This window comes from Haemaphysalis longicornis, unplaced genomic scaffold, assembly GCF_048455015.1.
Source record: "Haemaphysalis longicornis isolate Haplotype H1 unplaced genomic scaffold, Haemaphysalis longicornis Haplotype H1 scaffold_9, whole genome shotgun sequence".
NCBI lineage: Eukaryota > Metazoa > Arthropoda > Arachnida > Ixodida > Ixodidae > Haemaphysalis > Haemaphysalis longicornis.
The window spans coordinates 39,188,973-39,214,429 of NW_027526460.1; the positions used below are offsets into that span (position 1 = coordinate 39,188,973).

General features: G+C 48.9%; 1 protein-coding gene and 1 long non-coding RNA gene across 2 annotated transcripts in view; one reads left to right on the forward strand and one right to left on the reverse strand.

Annotated features, from left to right (window-relative positions):
- Positions 1-25,457, reverse strand: part of LOC144153051 (uncharacterized) — a 364,880-nt gene that overhangs the window by 58,701 nt on the left and 280,722 nt on the right. Inside the window, exon 2 of the long non-coding RNA XR_013319287.1 lies at positions 8,308-8,371. This is a non-coding gene — a long non-coding RNA (uncharacterized LOC144153051). The remainder of the gene's footprint in view (positions 1-8,307; positions 8,372-25,457) is intronic.
- LOC144153050 (protein eva-1 homolog C) overlaps positions 1-25,457 on the forward strand; it is a 187,826-nt gene that overhangs the window by 1,107 nt on the left and 161,262 nt on the right. The window lies entirely within an intron of this gene.

The following is a 25,457-nucleotide window of genomic DNA, read 5'->3' on the forward strand; positions in this document are numbered from 1 at the left end:
TCCGCGGGCCGTCCGAGGACTGCGTTCGGACCGGAAGTTTCATAGGTACACAAGGGAAAATCGAGCACCGGATCGCCTCTCGGGCAGTCCGTGGACGTTTCGGGACTGATAATCGAGGAGGCCCATTGTTATCAGCAATTCACCCTCATTCGCGGTCTTGCTCAACGCGAAGTTCTACGGTGATCGGCTGAAGAAAACAGAAAATAGGTGCAGAAAGGAATTTTCCGTCTCTCCGCTTAGCAGATGGAACCGAAAGTTTCCAATGACTTCTGCCGCTTTTCTTCCCTTCTACTCACCAACGTAGAAAGCCACGGTGATTCAGGCCACTCATGCGGGTGGATTGTTGATAACGCTATTAGAATATAGGCTTGATAGAAAAGTTTAATTAAGGTCACTGTTAGTACAGCGCGCAAAGGAAGAAGACGAACAAGCAACCCAAACAGCAAGAATAAAAGGCGAAAGTAGTATTTTGTCTGTAAATGTCGGCTGTTTTGTTCATTCTCGTCTTTTTCGTGTTGTATTGAACATTGTGATTGCTGAAATTATTTTGAAAAACATGCACACCTACGCGCCGTTGTTTTCTTTTTTTGCTTGAAGCTAGAGCATTTCAAGCCAGTCTGAGGTAGAATTTGCCAAACACACACGGCTGCTCTACTTTGAAGCGGTTTCAGAAAATCAAAACTTATAATAGCCTGCCGGAATGTTCGAAAGTCTAGAAACCCAATTGTGCACTTCATTTCGTTACGTGGGCGGACAAGCAAGTTCTTGTTTGCTGCAGTTATGATGTTTAAAAAAACAGAAAGAAATAAAATGAACACCCCTGAATCGAAAACGCAAAAAAAAAATGAAAACATAGAAACAAAAACAAGAAAACACCAATAAGTATATCTACCGACCTTTAGATACAACTTATTGCTGGGAGGACCAATCCATTTATTTCCCCAGGCAGCTTTACGCGCTAAACATTCAATTTTGCGCCGTAAATATCAAAGCACCCGTCTCTCATGTGCGACTTTCTCTAATGGCATATCCGCGCGAGTTCCTGCTGCTATGAACTTGGCGCCTTTTAGCTCTTCTTTCCTGGTGTTGCTTTTTTCCCCCTTGAAGTGCCTCTCTCGAAGCCGTCGTCAAAGTTTCCCGCGCGTTCATTCGCCCCTCACGTTGGCTCCCCAAATTTCTTCTTCGCGCCGCGTTCTCTCGATTTTCGCGCTGAATGCCCGGCCATTCCTGCTCGTTGAGCACGTCGTCCCAATTTTAGAAGCGCCGCTTGTCGCGCAATCCGCGACATGCGCTCTCTCGACCCGCATCGATGTTTTTGCGAGACTCGCTCGCTGACTTCTTTATTCCTTTTTTTTTTTTTTTGCATTCCCTCGCAATCTTCAGTTGTCTTTGAAACCGCGGGACAGATGTTCACGGCTGCCGGTTCACGCCGTCGCCCTTGAAGGCAGCCATTAGGCTCCTTCAGCGACGTCTCTGGAACGCCGTCTTCTCCGCACGGCCCTCCACATCGCACGGCATCGGTAAAGAGACACTTAAAATACCGCGTGTCATAGTTTCGAGAGCTCGGTACTATTCGGGCAGCCAGCTTTCAGTAAACGGGGAGCGCTCCAAAATTTTGTGTAGCGTACCTTTAGTGGCACTTGGATACATGGGACAGCGGCTCTTATATGCTGCGACTAAGCTGCTAAGGTTAAATAATTTGGCGTTTATTTTGACGCTCTTTTTTCTTTCGCTGTTCGTAACAATAAATCTAGGTATACATATGGCGCAACAATGCAATGAACGTGGAATTAACGTATTGAAATGTTTCCATACATTTGTATTCGCATCCGTAATTCGTAGCGTGTTGCCCGTTATTAATTGTTGCCCACATCCTGCCCTGCCATCCTGGCCTTAGTCTGCAATCCTGGCCTGGCATCCGCACCCTGGCCTTTTAGTCTGGCGTGGTTCTCTTTTTTTTTTTTTTTTTGCACCAGATGACGTGAAGCAGCTTGTCTCGACATCATACTCATCATCGCCCCCACTAATCTCCACTGCAGTCCTACTTCTTCCTCCCCCCCCCCCCCTTCCACAACCTCTCCTGGCATGCGTCATCCTAACGAAAACTTTGACCTGGAAGTTTCTTTTTTCTCTCTCTCATGACCTCACGGCGAAGCTTTCTGTTTTCTCCCTGTACCGGTACCATCCCTCTCTGACCTGATACTCCAAATCTCTCTAGTTACTGATTGGTCAATTCCTTGTCCTACTCCGTGCGTGATTACCACTGGGCATATGGCAGCTGGTTTCCGCACGCCAGCTATATAGAGGTATCCCGATCCGGTTGGCCGTTCTTTTTCCGTTCTTCTTATTTTTTTTCTTGGCCATGTAATATAATTCTTTCCTTCCGCTCCTTTGTGTCCTCTTGTTTAAATGCATCCGTTACTAAACCAAATTCTTCTTGACCAATCCCCCTGAGCGGGCATGTTTCGTCATTATCGTCGCCGTCGTCATCGTCAGCTGAACATGCAGGCTGATGCGTGTGGTCTTCGTAGTGACTTGTGCGTATGAAAGCGAGAAAATGTATTCTCATGTGCGAGGGAGCTTCAACGGACGGGATGAGGATTCTGGCCCCGTAACCAACACGGCCCCCGATGTTTATCCTCAGACTACCCCGCATAAAAACGCGGGTTCAATCCCGGACGTGGCGCGTTAACTTTCTTCTCTTTGAAAGCGAAAAGCGATAGCGTCCTTGGACGCACCATAAATCCCCCCCCGGTGGTCGAAATTCGAAATTCATCCGGAGCCCTCCACCACGACACGCCTCGTCGCTCAGGTGTAGTTTCGGTGAGTTTATTTGTCAAAATTTGAAAAAAAAAAAAAAAAATGTGCCTCAGATTATGACGCGCGTTCTGTCTGTCAAACATGCGCCAAAGGCACCCACGCACGGCGCACTCGCTAAAACTTGAAGATGGATTGAGAGCTACGAGAGGCATTTTATAAATCTAAGAGAATATAAACAAGACGGCATATTCAGTTTTTTTTTTAGGGTAAGTTGCGCTTGTTAAGAACACTGAGACGGACACGGGAAAAAAACGCAGACTTTCACGAAAAGACGGCCCTCAAAAGAATGCTACAGCAACTAGCCCGACATCAAGCTTTACTGAACGGCATATTCAGAGCAACCAAGGGCGCTAATTACGACCATTTTGTTTAGGTTTCGAAGACAGCCCACCTCGAAGGAATTGCTGAGATTTTTTTAATCCGAGACCCCTTAGCCGCGCTTACCATAACTTTACGCTGGCGAAAGGAGCTATCGTCCATCTTGCCTTGCGAATGCCATTGTGAATGCCAACGATGCGAAACGCATTGCTTATGCAGGACACGCTGGCAATGGACAGAGTAAACGCCAGCGCAAAATGATATCCACAGCGCGCAAATGGCGCTAGTTTTTTCCGCGTACGAAATGTTGTTCCATTCCCCTTTTACAGTGCTACATTATACGGCAATATGTAAACATATCCAAAGTGAGCCAATATTTGACCTCCGCGGGCCATAGCATTTACAGTATCGTGTTACCTACCGCCAGTGTTATCTTGTTCTCGTTCCATTTATTCATCACTGTGCGTCCAACAAGAAACATTAGGGCGAAACAAAAAAAAAATTAAGATCAAAAGCAAAGACTAGTACCCGACGGATTTTAAGAAGTGATCCTTTATTGGTTCTCGCTTCACCGCTTAACACCGAATTTTTTTTTTCTCGTCATGACTAGGCGGAACATTGCCACGAAGTCATGCATAAAACTAGGGAGCACGATGTCTCAACCATTACTAATGGGAAAACATTTAACACCCGGCCGATGCAGCACGGTACCCCGAAAATGAATACTAATTCCACTCCGACAAGGGACCTCCTAAGCGGAAGGCACGTACATACCTCGCGTGTGTACATTTCGGCGCCGACATAAGCCGTTCGAATTCGTTTCTAGGATGCGCGCATGCATATGCATGAACTTTTGGGCGCTCGGTTCGCGAACGAGTTTTAATTCCCGCCCACCAACGCTCGCGCGCCCACCGCTCAACTTCTCTTTCCTCTCCAAACGTTTTCCGCGAGCTGAAAATGAAGTAACCGCGCTTCGACAAATTAGAGCCTCCGCTTTTTTGACAACCCATCGCTCAGCTTTCGGGCCGCGATATGATCGCGTCCCACGCACGTTAAATAAACGGGGATCGACTTTGCGCAACGGTTTCGGTTCTCTCTCTCTCTCTCTCTCTGTTTCTCTTGCACACATGCATATATATATATATATATATATATATATATATATTCGCTCAGATGCATTCGCTGCACGGGCGCCAAGCTTACCGTGTCACAACCGCCGCTCGGCGATTCATCATTCCTGCGCTCGACTATCACCGCGTCCGATCACAGTTTGCCGTCCCCTTTCCAGCGAACTCTCTCTCTCCCTCCCTCTACGATCATCAGCGAGCAACACCACCGAGATCACGACGCCTGCGGATGTCAGCAGCACCATTGCCTAAATCAGTTTTGCGAGCGGTTGGCCACTTATAAAATAAAAAGAACGGAGTATTTTGAAGGTGCGCGTCAGGAAAAGTGAGAAATTAAGTGAGAAGCTGGCTAGTTGGACGCTACACCATGCCCCCCTAGTTCGAAGACGTCGCCTACTCTATGGCGCAAGTGTGTATGTATGCGGCGCAAGGGGGCCGGCAAGAATGTCACTGAAGCATGCGCTCAGAGCGCCTGGAGAGGTGCCTCTCGGCCGTATTGCTTCGGTCTTTCTCGGACGCCCGTGGGTGAAGGTCGGAGACTTCATAGGCGGACGTTCTCCGATGATTCTGATCGCCACGCATTGTCCTCGACTTCACCGTGCGTCGTCCGCACAAGAGACTTGCTTCGGTTTTGCGCGTTGTCGGTCCTTGGGCCTACGCGTGCCTCCCTCCCAGACATTTATTGATATCTTGATCGCGCCAATGGAAGGTGGAAACACCCTCGGAGGGAACGTAATTCTTCTAACGTTGCCTGTTGCACGTCTGGGTTAACTGTGGTGCGCTAGGAAACGAACACTTTGAGAGCGAAAGCAGGAGGAGGAATAAACATTTAATTGAGCAGTCAATGTTGCTAGGTTCACCGCCTGGTGGGGGACCTCCTTAGTCCACGAAGCCCTGGGTCTTGGCAGCCTGTCTCGCCCGGTCTGCCAGATGTTGTTGGTGATCCGGGCTCGAGCTGGTCAACAGACCCTCCCACTGCTCAAATGAGGGATTTGGGTTAGGCAAGGAATTGTGTGTGGTGGAACTCCCATACCATGTGGTAGAACAAAAGTTTTTTTTGTCTAGGGGCAAACACAGAAAATGCCTTGTAGCGTCCATTTGACCTTTAGGCTCAGCCAAGGTCGAGCCAGCGCCTCGTGCCGCGGAGTGGAAGCGCCTTATCCCTCGTTGGTTCCAAGGGGCAGGTGCGGGATAGGGGGAAAGAGTAGGGACATGTGTCATCAGAAAGTGATTCAAGGAGGCGCTGAACGCACCAGTGTTCACCGCGCGTTCACGTTTTTACCGGTGACTGTGCCAAGTAGACTCTGTGTTTGGCCTTGCGGCGCAATTGTGAGCGCGATCACTGGGCGCTTTCGGCGCGAAAAAGCAACCTTCGCTCGACAAAACTGGCCTAACCGCGTTATACCACGGCATTTCTTTTTTTTTTTTTTTTTGAAGTTCGAAACACTTTCAATCCCGACTGAAAAGAAAAAGAGAAACGCCTTTCGTCTTTCAGCATGATGACACGCGACATTTCGTCCACGTATTGCGGCCCTATCGGTTCTATGTGGATAAAGACCTTGCGGGCGCCAAATGTCTGCTGCTTAATTTCTAACAGCTATGCGTTAGGCGTCCTGACAGGTTGACAACCGAAGTTGCTGTTACCCCGACATGGTCCTCCGACGGGTGCCACCAACCGCGGCGCCACACCTCTTATCGGCTTAAGTGACCCGGCGCCTCCCTGCATACTTTCCAATCATCCTCCCCGTGGTCGTAGCGGCGTCCGTCTTCTGTTATGCAGCCCAGGCCAGTGCTTTGTGCCAGGAGGCGTAGTCTTTGTTCGTCCACGACCTTTACCAGGGCTACCCGCCCTTCTGGCGACGTCACACGGGCACTCAGTACCGTGTTCCTCCCCCTTTCCTGCATTCCTGCAACTCCGGGCATCGAGCGTTGCCATATGGCAAAGGGCTCCTTAGCATGCGAGTACAATTTCCACCTACGTTGCGCGTAATACAGGGGCAGCTAACTACACGAGGCAGCGGCTTCCCCTCGTCGTGCTGTGCTGTACCGACTCCTTTTCCCCGCGGCATTCACTACGATTAATCTATAGATCAAGCTGTTTTGCATTCTAAGAGCGTACGAATGCGCCCGCCCGCGAAAAGCGGTGTGTCAGCGAACGTGTGCCAATGGGGTCTGTTTTTCAAGCAAGCGTTGGGACCTGGGAGAACGTATCTCGATAGTGCACGGGAGTTTTCTCGTCCTATTTGGCCTGTACTTCCAGCCCCGGCCGAGCAGCGGGGTCTCAAGAAAATAAAATGATACCTAATTTTTTTTTTTTTGCATTTAAATGAACCTCAGGGAGCCTTGATTGCAATTTTTTCGCGCTTGGTAGGGGCAAGTCAGCCCGGAACTTCGAATTTGCATGGCCTGCATATTTTATTTCCTAGTGGCGATGTAGTCGATGCTTGGCGACATTTAAATGAACGTTTTATGCCTGTACCCCTTCTAAATGACTGAACCCTTGGAACCATTTGATTCTATCGTTGTTCTTTGTCGCCGAGCGGGGTTTTGGCGCCATAAGCGTCATAAATGCCCTGGTTGGCCGGATGCAAACCATTCTGTACATACAACGTGTTGCATTGCGCTTCGATACTCAGCCGAATTTTCTCTAATTTATAGCTGCAATTTTGAGCTATTTTTGATAGCAAAGAAAAAGTTAATAAGGCTTTGTCGAGCCGCGGCTTTACTCTCAGCATATAAGACGACCGAAAGATCTTTGAAAACATGAGTCACAAAGAACTTCGGTATAGTCGACATTGAAGCGAAAAAGAATGATGGGATGCAAGTTTGGATGTCTCAAGCATTAAATGAAGGCATATAAAGCAAGCTCGATGGCACTACAATGTTACCGTAATCTCACGCGTATAACCCGCACCACAAATTCAAAATTTTCTGTGGCAAAGTAGGAGTGTGGTTATTACACGGGGTTTTTTTCTTTAGTACAACTCCACGGCACTGTGCGTTGTGCCGTGAAGCTTCTACGTAGTAACAATGACTAAGCCTTCCAGGGCATCGATTGCGCAAAACATACCAGGACAAGGAAGAAAAACAAGGACGAGCGCAGTATAACAAATTAATTTTGTTAGTGAATTGTGACTTTCGCCTTGCAGTCAGTGTATTCTACTTGCTAAATATACGTCTTTTTCTGCCTACATAGTAGGTGATGTGTTGCTCGAGCAGCAGGTTTGGTGCAGCCTTTCCTGTAGCAAATGTGCAACAGTGCGAGCAATACGCGAGGATTTTGTTTTTTCTTTTCCGGCGAGCTGAAAGTGGGGGTATGGATTATATGCAGGGGCGGGTTTTACGCGCGAAAATACGGTACCTCCCCCCCCCCCTTTGCTGTCAGAATTCCACGCATAAAAGAAGGAAAATAAAACGTCATATTGTTGTTGCAGCCAACCGGTCGCACTTGTAAGAGGGAACAGTCTACTAATCACGTAATTTCCATTGTTTTTCCCCGCACATTGACGGCTCGCAAACAAATCATCTCTTCCCCGACGATTTCGGGACACTAAGCTGCACTATGTGGTGACGTATAGCAGCGAAGCATCCCGACAGGAAAACAAACGGAAATAATGGCAGGATAACGGGGGAGGAAGGGCGATTCACAGCACGTCCAGTCCGTTAGGGAGCGTTGATTAGACCACTGCGATGGGCCAGGGCACAGGCTGTCAGCTTCCCGTACCGCCCAGTTGTTCGGCAAGCCTGCGAGCACCTCCCCCCGGTCCCAGTCAGCGGCGGAATCACCGTCGACGAGGAAATCCGCTGTCGCCCATCCGAACGCGCTAGTCCGCTCTGTTGCAGTCTCTTTGTGCATAGCGTACCCCTTTGTTATAGCGCGCTTAGAACAACGCTGTAGCCCGGACGCTGCCGTTGCGCCGTGAGGCAAAGCTCGTCAATGTCGGGGCTAATTGGTCGCCGTTCCCCGTTCACGCCTCCGTTGGTTCCGCCTGGCATTCACCAGGGACTCGGGCATGCGAAAGAAAGCATGCTCCGGACTCACCGTTCGCTTGGCAAGGCGAGGGGGCAGTTGACCTGTGAAGCTGTCCTTGTCGCAGAGGTTCCGGCTAGACAGATAAAGTAAGAAATTGGCGAAAGAATTAAAAAATAGGAGCCATTTCAATCTGTCAGTGTGGGTGACCAGCGAAGCTGTACAAAACACACATCACACATATGGGTAGCAAACGTACACGATTTTTTTCCCCGTTTGATAATGGTACGGACCTCGGCTTTGTGATTGCTTGATGAAATTGAAAGGACTAGGAAATAAAAAGTGAGAGAACTAGGGTGTTATCCTAGCGGACAAACATGTGGCTGTCCGTTTCCCTCACTCTGTATATATGCGGCCATGAAATGACCGGCCGCGAATTCTGGAACGTTTATAACTTCGCTGTGACCTAACCAACGATGACAAGAAAATTAAACTTGACGCTACAGTCGTCTTAGCGGCCGATTGTCATAATTGTTTTCTGTTGAGCATTCACAATAAAGTTGGCTTTGCCTCAGCGCTTTCTTGTCGCCCCGGATTTGTTAACGGACACAAAAAATACACGGAACCCTAGCCATAAACATCTTCTCTGCAAAAAATGGGGGATCTATTAATGTAGAAAAACCAGGCGAGGTAATTTCGCTGCCGTTTTGCTTAAGTCTGACCAGAGCACCAAAAGCATTGAAGGACTCGGACTGATGTTTTTTACAGATAAATGTTCATGTATAACAGAGGCTATCCTGTTTCCACGCCACCGGTGGTTCCATCTGGGAACTGCACATCAAGGATACTTCACGGCCCGGACGTTCAAGACGAACGAAAGCCAGCTTAAGGGAGAATGAAGTGACGGGTCTGATATCAAACCAAGGAACATTAATTTAAGAAGCAAGCACATAGACGTTTTAGCTAGTTCGCCGTGGGCACTAGCCAAAAAGGTGGACGGTCATCGAAAGCAAGATCTGTAATTGTTTGTGATACACAGCGACTTTCAATTGGCTGTTGAACGCTCACTTGGAAGTGCCGCTTATGCATTTGAAACGGGCCACTCGATAGACATTTGGCTTGAAGGCCTTCGGAAGGATTTCGAAATGACCGTGTAGCAGTAATATTCTCGAGCTTTGCTGTGGCTATGTTTTCTAGTTTTGTATTTAATCTGGGCGAGGATGTCGGCGTATGTTTGGAGGGGAGCTGGCTCGACGGTGCTTTGTCCCTGCGTGTCTTCGTTCTTTCGGGACACGGCTCGGTGTATGCGCGGGTATCGGTTTATGCCGTTTCGTTTCCCCCATAGGACTCGTGCCGAGGTGTCCAGACGATATGGAGTTTGAGATCTGTCACACGTTACGTATAAAACAATAAAGGCTGGGGGTGATACGTGCCCTCGCAGGAAGTTGTAGAATGTGACCTGAGAGATTAACGAACTCAAAAAAAAATATAAGAGAGGCCCGTGGAAAACGTGATATGATAGTAGTGAAGTAAAAGAAACGAAATAATTTTTTTACGCGAGGAAATTGTACAACGGTATGGTCATTACGGCGTTCTACCTACCTTGCAAACCGATAGTGACAGTGCGTTGTATGGAGGTATTTGTGTTTTACCGCGCTCAAACAAAGGTGGCAAAGGGTTCAGGAATGAAGCTTTGTGTGAATCGTTGCGTCGTATTAGTGTTCTCGGTTACATAAAATTGTAGGTGTTTCAGATCTTGCACTTCGTAGCGCACTATTAATTCCAGCCTTTAGACTCCATTTAATCGCTTCGAGCCTCCGATTCTTCAATGGCAACTTTAAAGGCTTTTTTTAAGCTGCAGAGATTTTTAAGCTTTTCGCTGCGCAGTCCACCGTTACCGGGAAAAAAACCAAGACAAAATACCCAGCGCACTTGGGCGTGCGCCTCATGCGGAGCGCTCGGCGTCGTGCAGGCTTGCGCGTACCCTTGCGCCAAGTGAAGAGTTCGCAAAAAATACCAAGAAAAAATACTGAGTGCACGTGACCGTGCGCCTCGTGAGGAGCCCTCGGCGTCAGCCAGCTTGACCTTCGAGAACACTCCGCCCAGCGTTCGTGGCCTAATCTCTAACGGGCTCTTCTCCGCGCCAGTTCACGCGCGTTCGCGCTTGAAATTGGGAGCACAGACGCCGAGTTCGCGAAGCCGGTTGTCGCGGGTTCTAACGGGTGCTAACGCGGCCCACTTTGGGAGAGATACGAAGGCCTGCGTACAAAACGATTGGAGCCTGCCAGTCATGCATGGAGAACTGTCAGCGGGAAGCTCGGAAATTCATGATACGGGCAACAGCTGACGAAGAGAGAGAGGCCTCCAGCTCTGCTACTTCTCCATCCTGGCACCACTAGTGCAAGCTGCGCCATTTTTTTTTTTTTTTGTAGTGTGAGCTACACTTGCAGAGGTTGAGCAGTTTCGCGTGGCTTCTGGAGAGCCGTGCTGCGCATGCGCGAGGAGCAGTGACGCCTCGCGGTGCACAGCTGGCACGCCGGAGCCGCCGCCGCCGCCGCGATTGGATTGGATAGGATTGGATTAAATTGGATTGGATTGGATTGGATTGGATTGTATATTGTTTAAACAGCAGTAAACACGATAATCAGTTAATCCTAGACAACCAGGAAACCTAAGAATAACCAGCTGAACCTTAGCTCACGCTACGTATATCCTGGCATAGCCGAGCTAAGCCACTGCTAATTTTTCCTCTCAGCGGCATGCGTTCATTTAACGGCATTTTAACACACTGAAACGAGCCCACTTCTCTTGCTTACCGGACGCGCACACTTCACTGCTTTGATGCTGGGCCATTCGTTCTTTCCAAACTCGGCGTCGCACGCTACTACCGTTTTTTTCTTAAATTTGGCAACACATACGTGTTTGTAATCACAGCATCGGTTGAAATCTCGCCCGTTCCTTCCTGATCGCGCAGCGCCAGGTTGCCTCTTTTCCTATCCTATCCTGGTCCACGCCGCTAACTGCGATCACGACCGCTACGCTGCCGTTGCTTCCGATGCTGTGGCGCGCTGTCCAGAACGCGTGTTTCTTCAAGTACTAACGACGTCTTAATGCCTTACGAGGCGCTCGTTAATGCTGCCGCGCATCTGCGCTGGAGAGCCTTATGGCAAAGCAGTACTTACTCGAACTTCATCGGGTTTCTTCCCGCGTTCTTCTTAAGGTAACACGGGTAAAAAAAAAAAGAAACACCGCTTTACTCCGTTGTTTTTTGCACTCCTTTTACATTTCTAGCAGCATAAATTATTCGCTGTTAACCGCCGGAACGGTTGCTGCTGCTCCAATAAACTTTAATCAACAACAACTACTGTTGTACGCTCTGCCTCTTGTCCGTCTTTAGCTATATAAAAGATAATCGCACACAACACGCTAGCTTTTTTTTTTGCTTTCTTCTTTGTTCTGGTGCAATTACTTGCCCTAAGCCGCTATCTCTATAGTCTTGTTCTGGGTCTTCCCTGTAGCTATGTACGTTGCTGGATGTGCGCCCAATTGACCGTTAAACCAGTCGAAGACCCAAATCGCAAACGAAAAACAAACCCATGCGGCGATTTTTGACGCACTAAGTAAACGCTTCGACGAACGATCTAAATGTACACTTATACGTGGTTTATGAGATAAAGGTATACTATTGCACTGCTTCTTCGCGATGGATGCGTGTACTGCGTTATCTAGCTCCTTTTTTCGCGATTTTCAAACAATTGTTTTGACACAATGGCAGCCCGGTGTCACGCACGCGCTGTGGGTCCAGATATCGTATCAGAGCTTTTTGGTCGACCAACCAGTCTACATGGGGAAATGCTTTGGTTTTTGGACATGCATCGGTCCCACTGAGATAGCTTTCGCTTTGAAAGTACATGTTGAACCAGGGTCTCCAGAACAGGAATCGAGTGCTTTGAACATTGCAATAGCGGCGCAGGTCGGGGGCCGTGGAACAATAGTATAGCTCTACTGCGTACCACGTGACACGTGAACGTGACGGCACGTGAGTACAAGAGGGACACCCAAGCTGCGCAGAGCTCGGATTCTAGGGGAGCTGTATCGTGTGCTATCAGTCTGCATGGTCATCAAAAAATAACTTGTATCAGTTGTATCGGAACAATTTGTGTCAACCTATTATTGCAATGTTCTACCATGCGTGCGCCTTCTGTTTATTACGGCTCCGTAAGCCCCCGATTTTCTGTAAGTTATGCTATTATTCGCCATAATTTCTTTTCCTATACCGCATATTCAAAGTGGTCTTTATTACATCCTCTGTTGCGAGTGTTATGCCAATCACTGTAGCCGAGAAGGGGGAGGGGACTTGTCAAGCTGTTCACACAGCTTTTTCCTCTCCTCCTCCATCGCCGATGGAAATTGAACCAATAAAAAAATGGCAGCATCTCCCCTCCGTGGATTATGGCGAGGGTGCGGAGTACGGCGACTCGATTGACATCCAAGTTGCAACCCGACCGTCATTCGATTTGAGCCGTGAGTTGCACCTTGGATATTCCCTAAATGAAGCTGCAACTCACGGCTCAAATCGAATTTCGCTTGATGGTGGTGTGCGCACGGACGGACGCGGACGGAAATTGGGAGGCCCTAAGGTACTCCGCACCTAAAATATCAAGTGAAGAAAGAAATGCAAACACCATGTGGCTGTAAAGAAGGCGGTCGAAGTAATTAGCGGCAAAAGACGAAGAAGCGAAAGCGAAGAAAGAGACGCAAATGCTACCTACGTAGCACTAGAGAAGTTGTCAATAAGTATCACCAGGGGCCGAATTCTCCAAAAAATTAAAGCCGTTCCTCTCAATGTGAAAGCTGTCGAAAGTGCAGAGCAGTGATTCGCCATAATGGGCTGTGGCGCCGTTATCCGCTCACTGCTACCACCCATCATGCTCTTAGCCGCCCTGCCTCATTCCTCTCCTGATGAATTCAAGTTTGTCCAACACATTTCAAATTTCCAGCCTTCGCAGTGCTCGCGCGCCCCCTGCCTGAAACATTTATCGCATTGTACGGACTGTGATTAGCGCTCAGAAGCATATTGTCAGAAGAGTAGTCATAGCCGATACTGGGGCATGCATGGAAACGCGAGAATTCTCGCCGCATGGGTACGTGCACCGGCAGTGGACGGCCCAAACGCTGAATACGAGACCGGATTACAAGCGAATCCTTAAACCGCTCACGGCGCTTATCTTTCTGCTTTTCTTCTTAATGTTTGTTTCTGAGCAACCCAGGAGAAGCGATAAGCTTTGTCGATCCACTTGGTGGGCGTGATAAATTCGGCTGACGCAAGCATCGGCTCGCCCAACGAGTTCTCGTATTTGTTTCTCGTCGTCACGCCGGATTACACCCTGAGGACCAGGTATAAATCAAAGATAAGGTGTCCCAGTCGTGTAACCAAGACGAGAAGGCATTTCTTCCGTGGAGAGATAAGCTGATAAGCGGCGCTCACTTCTTCTATAGTTTTCGCCCCGGAATTTCGGAAACTTCGGACGACCATTTGGTCGAGGCTCTTGTTATTGCTATAGTTTATGTAGGAGAGGTTCTCCCGCGTGGCAACTCTGGGTGTTCTTTTTTCACATTTTTGGGCAAAAGTCATCGTAACAGCGTAATTCAAGCTTTGGGCGCTTCCGGATAACTCGCATAAGGCCGGAGAGCTCAGTTCAAAATTTCTGGTTTTATGCGTCGACGTTACACCTCGGCTATGGGGCACGTTACAGCGGAGGGCTCCCGATTAATCTTGACTCCGTGGGGACCTTTATGCGCACCGAAATCTTTAAATACCGGCGTTCTCGTTTTTTGTCTTCTTCAGAAAAATTTCCGAGGCGGTCGGAATTGAACCCGTGTCCTTGGACTCAGCAGCAACCCGCCTGCCACCAAAGAGCCACGACGCTGGTCCGGAAAGCTGAATTATGCGTCTGTGAAGGATAACATTTCCCGTCAAGGCTTTCCCGCAATTTCCGGCTCAAAAGACGGAACCATGAGCCGTAGAGAACATGGATTAGAATCGCAACAAGGTGGCAAATTGGGCGAGTTGGATCGCATCCATGGTGGTCAGCGCGAACGAAAACAATACACAGAGAAGAGAATAGAGAACAGCGCCTGTGTCGTCTATTCTCTTCTCTGTGTATTGTTTTCGTTCGCGCTGACCACCATGGATTAGAATCGCGCCGAGGAAGTGCCGGCGTACCGCAAGGCAGTAATGTTGTCACAGTTCATGCGTCCTTTCTAAATGATGTCGAGGCATGAGGCACCCCTTCCACGTCCCTTGCACTTTGCCTGCGAGGTGTGATTCAAGTCACGAAACGCAAATGACTGCGGGTTCAACCTAATACATCGATTTGCACGAGAGGCGATGACTTGAGCCGTTTCCCACCTAGCACAAACCAGCGTTACTATAATAATTCTAGTAACGCTGGCATAAACTAACACATGTCCATAGACAGGGGCAGAGCCGGGGGAGGGGGGTTTGGTGTCAGAGCACCCCCGAAATGTTCTGAGCAAGGCGTCCCTCCCTCCCCTTTCCTTTCGCCTCATTTTCCGCCTAGCGATTTGCACACCGAATTGATATATGCTCTTATTTGGAACAAAAACTAAAAGGTCACTTTTAAGAAGCCGAAAAATGGCTAAAACACTTTTTGGGGCACAGGGCAGCTTTTTTTTTTAGCGCTGGTGCATAACCCCTCGCTCCCCCCCTCCCCCCCCCCCCCCCCCCCCTTCCGCAAAATATTTCTGTCTACGCCACTGTCCAAAGACGCATTTTGTAGTGTCTGCAGATTACAGGACGTTCGCACAAAAGTCTAGTGATTTTAACCTGTCCACTGGCTACATTCGTTACCGCCAGCTGTGCAGTAAAAAGCTTGGGTTTGAGTCTCGGAATAAGCTTGTACGCAGAATAAAATAAAAAATACTTACGTGAGGTTTAAAACAAATAAGGGGCATTGCACATTCTTTCAAGCATGGAGGAAGAACGGTGGAAAGTAACTAATACATTGTATCGTGGGACACACCAACTGCCTTGAAAAGAACTTATCATCTTTCATGTTTCTCTTGTTTATTTCAAGGCCACACAAATATTTTGAAGCAGCTTTCACTCCACCCAGCTTTAACCCCGTAGGTCGTTAAACTTGTTTGTGCTGTTGCCACAAGAAGCGGTCATAGCAACCACGCCTGCTGTACAAACCCCCCGTTAGATTGGCTTTGTGGAAGAGGCTATTCGCCGGGCGTACAAAAAGAAGGGTCAAACGGGTATAAATTTTGGGGTGTCGCCTGCAACGACAGACACGCCAAGAGTGTACACTCTCTCTCGACCGGCGCCTGTACTGACTAGAGTGGTGAGCAGAAGCGCCAACTACGGGGGGGCAGTGGGGCTCGTGCCCCCCCCGGACGGCTTTACGGGTGGGCAGAGCCCCCTCCGGCCTCGGCTGAGGATTTTATAAGGGCTTGGCTCGGCTCTGCACCCGTCGACATCGGGCTGTTGGCCGTCCTGTTTGCCAAATATTGTTTACAATAGGGGTTGGGATCTTGCAAGACAGTTCGAAACGCAGGGCCGTGTCGCTTTTCTTCACGGTGAGTTAGATGTGCTCAGTGGGCGGATTGTTGACAACAATGTTGCGCTGCGCTTGGCTATGGTGGCTAGAAGGGTGGCCCTTCTAGCCACCATAGCTTGGCTTCAGCAGCACGCCAGCAAAGTGACATTTTGTCGGAAGCATAGGTAGGCGCACTCACTCGTGAGTACACTCATTTGTACTCATTTGTACTAAAACTCACGAGTGAGTACGATGATGAGTGACTACACACCCAGATTAAAAAAGTGAGTATGATGACGATTGCGTACAGGGGTAAGTCCACTACTCGTGAGTACAGAACTCATGAGTACACTACTCATGAGTATGAGTGCTCATGAGTACAATACTCATGAGCACGAGTATTGATGAGTATGAGTACTGGTGAGTATGGTACTCATGAGTACACAGTACTCATGATTACAATACTCATGAATACTGTATTTTCGAGTGCTTGCACTCGTGAGTACATGCACTCGTGAGTACAGCAGTGCAAACAAGCTCTATCACAAACTCAAGGCTGGACGCACGTGTACGAGTTTCAGACATTTAGCGGTGGCGCTGCTCAAGGATGGTAAAATCAGGCAACGAAAACTGCACCTCCCTCCTTTGCCTGTCCTTGTTTGGCGCTGTTAGCGTTTTTCGGCGGTCGCTCGCTAGGGGGTCCGGGTGAAAAGGGAAAAATGAGGGGGTCAGGTCCCGGTGGGAAGCGCGGCCACAGTTGCTCTGTTTCTACGGCACCTGTTGATTGGAGCAGTTATTTTTGTTTACAAATGCGCGGCCTGGGAACGCGTAGCTGCTTCGTTCAAATTGTTTTAGGGGAAGCGGTGGGGGCTGCTCACAATGCATGCACTACGCGCACCGAAGTCGCTCCTTTCCAGTCTTAAGCAGTTTCCATAGATGCATGTCATGCTCTGGAGTTATTTCGTAAGCGGAACCGCTCATTTAAACAGTCGCAGTTAGTTTACGTGATTCGCGTCAAATTGACTGCATGGTTTGTGTCAACCACATGGTTTTATTAGGCTCCCGTTTTGAAACTTTTTGCTCAGGTTTGGTAGGACTATGTCCTCGTGCTGTCCATTTAAAAGTGAGCATATAGCCCCACCGTGCAGGTTGTGGGTTGTTAATCGGACATCAGATGAACGCCAACGCCAGACGTTGGGTTTTTACCTTTAGCTCGCGTCTTGGAACGTCTCGTAAAACATGTTGCTTGCCCATAACGACGCCACCGCACTTTTTTATCGATACCTCTCAGCTTCATCAGCGCTTCTCGAACCAAGAGCTGCAGATTTCCACTGTGCAACCAACGCACTAACACGGGAATACAGTGACGTCAGTGCAAGCTATCACGCCTCCGAAAAGCCTGTCTGCAAACTTTGTTTTCGAGGTAACAAAGCACGCCAGAGCAGTTGGACAGTGCTGTAACGGCTGCCAAGCACCGGCAGCAACTGGGTGCACTGCGGCCGTCGACTGGGAGCGATACTGGCTCCAAGCCTCCAAAACACATACACATACACTGTGGGGACTGGGCCATCCCAGCTCAGTCACTACTGTTGCGACGTTGCCCTGCCCAGCCCGCTATCGACGCGGCGCAGACCATAGCGACGAAGTAGCCGAGCTGCCGGTTATTTGAAGCAGCATTTATATACAATATATACAAAGGTAGCAAGAGCGTTACATGGCTAAGACAAGCGCGATAGCACTTCTCAACTCAGGGCCTTCGATGAGATGCGGCCGCACCACCGCTGCTTCCGGGCTGGTTTTATACCCCCAGGGTTCCGTTGCAGCCGCGTGCAGTTCCAATGCCTCCAGTCGGAGCTATCACTGGCCGCATTATGAATCTCGCGAATGGAGGCGAAGTGATTGCATCAGCCGAGCCGCCACGACCGGGAAAGGGAAGGCGACTCTGCGGCGGCGTCTCCAGGTGCTACTTGCTGCGTGTCTGCGGGGATTAGTTCGTCCCAGGCATGATTTGGTCCAGCCGTCGCGATGGGAAAGGGAGAGCAGGCTCGGCGGCGCCTACCCCGCCAAGTCGCGGCACGTCTGACGCGGGCGGTTTGGCCTAGGCGCGAATCAACCCCGCCATCGGCACGTCGCCAGGTGCAGCGAATTTGTGCCGGGCGCTCTAGCACAACACACACACGGATACAAAAATGAGTGGTCAAAGTCAGACCCGTTTCAAGGGCTCTTAACGGAAATGAACATAGCAGCGCGTAGCGCCCCTGGCGTGTCCCTTTCTCGTGTCCCTTTCTTTTTACCACCGAACTGCCCAATAAAAGAAAAACAAATCTACTCGTTTTTTTTTGTGCTGATGGTTCAGTCATGCAATATTTTGAATAAATGTGACCAGTAAAACACGTATTCGAAGAAATTTCTACTGGATGCGTCAAACCGCTGAAGTTCACGGTTCGTAGATTTGCGGGACGTCTTATTTGGGGACACCTCGTAGTTAGCCGACACAATGTAAAAGGCCCTCACTGCTGCAGGTTTTATGATGATGATTAGTGGTAGCCTCTTTGTAGCGGGGTGATGACGTGTTATCTCATAGGGACCCCCCCACCGCTTCCTCCCCCCTCCCTTCCGAGGCGCACTCCAGGTCTGCCCCCCCCCGGAAAAATAAGAAGTCTACGCCACTGGTGGTGAGCAATGTTTGTGCGGAATACATTGCCACACCACAATTTCGAGGCTTTTGCTAGACGTACGGTCATGCGAAGCGCAATCCGTCGTCCTCCCTCGCCGGCAGGTGGTCCGGCGACGATGTCGACGATGGGCGCGACCGCACTCGGGTTTTATGACCTCACCTACCCCACGCCAAGCACAGCGAAGCGAGAGCGCTGACCACTTGATTGGACGTGGCACGAATGACGCCACCCCGCCAAACCTCGGCGCGCGTCTTTTTTTGCGTTATTTGTTTAGTATTGGCTTTTGCGGCGTCGTATTTTTTATGGCCCCTCCATGTCTGTTCAACGACGTGGAGCGAGCACGTGAAAGTAACAGCATTGATCGTTCTCAACTGCTTTATGCCACTTAGAAAAGCATCCACGTCATGGAATAGCGCTGGAATTCAATCTAAAGCTTGAGTTCTGTTTATCTTACGAGATTACACGTACGTAACACCCGAAAATGCGGAGACGAAGTGTTTTGTCGCAGCCGACTGGACGGACTGCAGCATAGTCGCAATGGGGAGCGCGTCGTTCTTGGGGAGTTTACGCGGTGCGGAGACGAAGTGTTTTGTCGCAGCCGACTGGACGGACTACAGCATAGTCGCAATGGGGAGTGCGTCGTTCTTGGGGAGTTTACGCGGACAGTTTTACCAACGTTACGGAAGGGACACGGTTGAGGTGAGGGCGAGAAGAATAAAATGGGTAACGAGAGCGAAAGAGAGAGAGAGAGAGAACGTAGGGTGTGGCCAGACATGGTAAGCCATTGCCAGCAGCTATCACGGCTCTCTGCGACCTTTACGTACATGACTGGTGGAGGGAGAGAGAGGAAGAAAGAGAGAGAGAGAGAGAGAGAGTGTGTGTGTGTGTGTGTGTGTGTGTGTGTGTGAGAGAGAGAGAGAGAGAGAAAAAAACAAAAGAAAGAAAGGTAGAGACAGAGAGAGGGGGAGAGAGGGATATGAAGGTGGGGTGTAGTATCCCAAAGCAGGGAGAGCTAGATGTGAACGGTACTAGAACGGAAATCTTGGTGGTCCGCTGTTGGCGTTTCATTGCCAACTGGCTGTACGCATGCAACCACAAGGCGCCAGTAGCATCCCGGTCCTGCTCTCGTTGCCGCTGCCGGTCAGTGCTACTCCCGACGCCGACGAGGAGCTTAACGAGCACCGGAATGCATGACCGTGACCATGTCTCTCTTTCCGACCGGCGAGACCTGTGCCCTCTGTGGAGAGGCAAAACTTCGCTTTGTAAATATTTTCATTGTAATAAACACTTCTCTCTCTCTTACCGAGGCGTGGTGGCGATATGTAGACAACGGATGCCGGGAGAACGGCACGCCGTTTGAAGAGCGCGTTCACGGGCTCATCCCCCGACGAAATCAGGAGCTGAATTCCTCTCCCCCAAGGTACGATGGCGCCAGTGAGATTGGGAGAGGGAGATCCGTGCACGGATTACATCCGTCGCCCGCCTCGCCGTCATCGCACCAGGCGTGTTTTCTGGAGGTCGTGGGTTCGGATCCCACCCGGCGGGCATTTTTTCTCCACTTTCCTTCTGTCTTTCAAAATTCTTTATCTGATTGAATGACCTGCCACATTCTCCCATTTGCTTTCCGAGGTTTTCTTGACTACCAATCCTTATTTCTGTCTTATTTTCAACGAGCCCTCATTTCTTATTCTGATTCGCTTCATACATACATACATACATACATACATACATACATACATACATACATACATACATACATACATACATACATACATACATACATACATACATACATACATACATACATACATACATACATACATACATACATACATACATACATACATACATACATACATACATACATACATACATACATACATACATACTGTAACGTAGTATTTTGGTTACATACTGCCGCTACTGAAGCATGAAGATTGCAGTGAAGAAGTCGAAACGTTGAAGAGAGGTTTAAGGTTAACTTGTTTACTTTACAGATGACATTGATGAAATTTAGCACATACAAACTCGGAACAATTACACTTATTACATAGATGAAAAAGAAAGTCAAAAGATTAAGAGTACTCAACGAAACATGGTTGGCGGGCGAAGGGCTCCCGGCGTCTGGCCCCGACGATCGGCAGCAAGCGGCTCTCCTGGTGTTGCTCGCCCTCTCCCCAGAGGGGCCGCGTTATATTTGCTTTGGGGGGACGCATTGGGGGAAAAAGCGCATCCTAGCGTGTGCGGACCGGGTGGGAAAAGGCTAAGGCACACCCGCAGCCAATCAGGAAGACGCTTCTAAGCTCCAATCAGACATGTCCCCGCCAAAGTGAAAAGGACCAAAAACACAGACACAAGGTTTCGACTCGAAGGCGCCCGTTTCTGGCAAAAGAATTACTGGTGAGAATAAAGTAAAGGTATACAAACTCGAAAAGGAGAAAAGAGAGGCGGCCGTTTGGACGAGACCGGAGGTCGGAGAACATAGCGGCCCGCGTAGGCGCGCAACGGGGGTCGGAGACGCCAGAGTGCGGTAACAGAAGCCGAGGCGAGGGTTCGCTTCCCCCAACAGCCGTCGTCTCCCGGTCGGCCGACGGGCCGACACACGTGCCGGAGCCGTTTCTCAGAAAAATAGGGGGCCACCGCCCAGCCGCGTCCGAAGCGCTTTCGCACACAACATTTTGGAGGAAGAGCCCTGGCTGTGGGCAGAACTTAAAAAACAACCAGAAAGCATCAAGAGATCTCCGCTTCGCGACAATACATACATACATACATACATACATACATACATACATACATACATACATACATACATACATACATACATACATACATACATACATACATACATACATACATACATACGTACGTACGTACGTACGTACGTACGTACGTACGTACGTACATCGCATTTAGATATCATCTGCGGCATGATCTCAGTCGATTCTGGACAGGCGCACACACAGGCACGTTTGAACCCCGCACATAGAACAGGCAACGGGCGCATCTGAAAGACACCGAGGCACGCGGCGCTACAATGAGTAGAAGGAACCCGCGAGCCGTCGTCCCAGGCGTGCACGTTTTCGATGCAGCCCGGAAAGCGGTTCGCGAAGGAGGGGCCAGCGGAACGGTTGCGCAACCGAGCGAGCAGGAAATAGACCCGAAAGAGAGAGGGCCCGCAAACGGAAGGGATGACGGCCGCCGACTGTGCCTTGTTTTCTGTGTGTATGTGTACCATCCTACGAACAACCTGCCTGTTCGCCATCCAGCATAGCGGTCGGCTTGTACGCGAAACGCCTTCGAGACCAAAAAAGGCCTTTGCATCAGTTCTTCCCTTCTTTTCTCGTAACGTCATCGTTCCTTCACGATCCGCCTCACTGCAAATACGCTTGTATGAGTTGGGACCTTCAGGAATAGACAGCTGTCCGTTTGGATTATTCCAACGATTCTACGCAGCCGCTTCCATGTCTTGAAGGCGTTGGTCCGCCCAGGTGTGCGCGATCGACAACCTCCCTTCTTATGCCGCCGACCTGCACGCGGTTCCGTTTTGCCGAACACTTGCGGCCGATGGGTGAATGCTTTGTCGTGTTATTCAACCTGTCATCCGAGGCAACGGCCGGAATGCATCTGCTTTTCGTTTGTTTTGGTCAGTTGGGCACCGTAGTTCATTGTTTTCTTTCTTTTTCTTTTTTTTCTGCGTGCATGTAGCAGCGTGTCTGTTCGATCAGTCAATTTACTTCTTCAGGACGACAAAGGCTGGCGTTTCTGTTGTTCCTCGCCGTGATGGAAACCATTTGCACAGTTGAGTTGCGGAGCACCTCCAGAATTTATTGTGTGGATTACCAGAGAAAAGTATTGGCCTGATGGCACAAAGCGTACTAGGAAGAAGTGAACGTCATTAAGTGTAGTGTTGGCGGAACAAAAAAACACCGGAAGCCGGAATGTTAATGGGGCATACTGCATTTTTATGCGTTTTTTTTTTCTGCCTGAACTAACTCAATTAAATCGTTGTGACCCACGAGCACAAGCGTAACTTTCGTAAAACTGAGTGTGCAACGATGCGGAAGTTTCAAACCTGTCATTGACAAAAAACAAAACAAAAGAATTAACTGTCGTCAACGTCTGTCATCGTCTACATGTCGTGAACATTTGTGGTGATCATGAGAACGCACTCAGTGGTTCTTTTTTTTTTTTTTTTTTCTAGATGACGTCTATTTCGGTGAGTCTCCGTGGCGTTAAGTTTCTGGCCAGGCTACTCGACTACGCACGTGTAATAAATTGTAGCACTCCCCAGAGTTTGTGCCACAACAATTCATTTCACTGGAACCTTCGAAAACGACGAGAAAAAGGAGCTAACATCGTAGATGCTGACTCTACTTAGAATCATACATGCTGCGGAAAAAAAGAGCCCATAAATACGCCTAAAACAACCAAGCAGCAGAGTGTGACTGTGTATATTGATCATTTCTTTTCCGATATTTATTTATTTCAATACTGCTGACCCCATTTAAGGGGTAGTAGCAGGGTGGAAAAAACAGTGTGATACATTTCACAATAAAACAAATGTAAGTGGCTGTTATATCGCAACCTACTCCCTTCTGATGGATAGAGATTACACAAAGAGATGTTCCTAAAGAATGCCTTAAATTTTGGTCAAGCCAGGGTAAATTTGCTACAGCCGAATATCTATAAGGCCCAACATTTTCTGATCGAAATTGAATGTCACAAAAAGCATAAACTGAATAGAAAAACGTCACACGGTGGATGTATTAGGGCGAAGTCCTGAAGGCTCATCTAAATTTGCTTTTCTGTTTGTTTTTTATCTAATTACTCTTGGTCCGCTATACACACATGCCGTGAACTCACTGAAAAAAGCCTCCAATTATACTTCTATAACAAACACTGTGCCCGATTGGCGGTGCAAACGTGGTGGGACACCGAATCTGTCAAAGGAGTGCAAGAAATATAATACCCCGGCGACACTAGGGTCCGAATGTCATTTGAACCAAATGTCATTTGACTCAAATGACGGGCTTCGAATGCCATTCGGAATCCGCCGCGCTACACTACGATTTCGATGGCATTTAAAAGCTTTAACAATCGCTCGCCGTGCTGCGAGGCGCTGCTGCTCCGAGTTGTGTTTTTACACAGTAACGCAACAATCAAATTTAGCAGCAGTCTTTAGCATTAAAATGATATCAAATTATAAATATCGTAAGCTTTGACATGGTTTTTGCTTAATTCTGCATCGCAACCGAGTTTTTTTGTTTTTTTTTTTGCTGTCTGGCCACACTGGTTTCTCGCTTGCTCGCACTACTGCTGAGAGTATGGAATCATTACATCTTGATATCAGGATTTCAGTGAATGAGAAGTAAACAAAGCCCCACAATTAAGAATATTTTGCTTGTTTTAAGTGCGCCAGTAATGTATTTGTTTATGCTGACTTGGAACGCTGTGCGCGAGAGTGCTAGAAATGGCATTTTAACGCCCCAAATGTCTCTCTGGGTGCTCATTTGGATACAGTGTCATTTGAAACGAATGGCATTTCAAAACCCAGTGGAGCAGAACAACTTCACATTTGAGTCAAATGACATTTGATTCCAATGTCATTCTGACGCTAGTGTAGCAAGGGTATAACAGGACTATTGGTAATTTGGAGTTTACTGTGCATTTACTAAGCCTAATGAAATTTCGAAGGACTATAGTGTTATAGTCCTGAGGTTGTCTGTTTCAGCATCACGGTGTGTGATTCTGTTAGAAAGGCTTAGGAGCGGCGGCTTCACGTTATTTGCACTAAAACTGCGACTGATAGTGACCCACGATACCTGCTGAGATTCAACTTTCCACAGTTATGAAGCGTTTGAGCAGTACAACGTCGTATCATTTTGTTTAGGCATAGTTAGGGAAAACACGAATTTGTTTTCTGTAACCTAACCATACTGCCACCGTAGAACCCTATTATAGGACCGGCTTGCAGCCGGCACCGTGAAACATCTGCAGCGGGCCGCTTGAGTTGCAGTTTAGGCGGTCGTCTAGGCTCGCCATTCAAGGCGCTCGTACGGGGTCGAAGAGGGAACCGCGAAAAGGTTTTCTCTCGATTTCTGTCGACTATCTACAAACGTCACGAGAAAATTCCGCTCCCTCCGACATATACAGCTTTGATGTAAAAAATAAACACGTCATGAAATGGAAATAATCTCGAGCCCAGTTGCTTATATATCACAGCCTATTCCTTGAGCCCGCTCAAGAAAACGATAGATAAACCCACCAGGGCTGGCGAGCTTATGTTGAAAGCAGATACAAAGTTGCACCAATCTTTTCACCGCACAGATCCAGTCCGGTTACACTCGCGACCGCACGAACAGTATCTTCACTGAATCAAGATTCCACGCCATTCACCGGCGTTCCCTCGAGCTCACGCAAAGGCGCACGCGGGCGGCGACGCGACGGCTCACTCGCCCATACCTTGAGCGTTTACGGAGAACAATCGACGATCAAGGACGCGCCGAGCGTGTTCCACCACTCGAACAACACCGCGGACCAGCTGGCTCCGGCGGCCGTAATTGCCCGACCGAGTACGGACGAAGCGGCTGTCCGTTCCGAGAAAAAAGTCCGGTCAGGCTCGCCCTCTCTTTCGATGGATGAGTTTGCGGTGTACGGGATGACTCGGACACAAAGCGCGCCATCGCACTCCAGACGAAAAGAAGGCCCACATGTCTTACGGTGCCCGAAAAGAAAAGAAAAAGAGAAAGGAGATGATCAGGCTTCACGTCACGTCGCACGAGACTCCATCGCAGGGCACCGTGTTTGTGCGCAGCCCGTCTCTCTGCTGGGCCACGAAGACTCTGTCTCAATGAAGCCCCCTTCGAGCGCAGCCTAAGAGCAAGAGAACTAGGCCGAGCTAACACACGCCTTAATTGGCGTTGCAGTTATATACTGGGCGGAGTAGCACATTTCGTTGCCAATTTACGCTCCGTTTGAA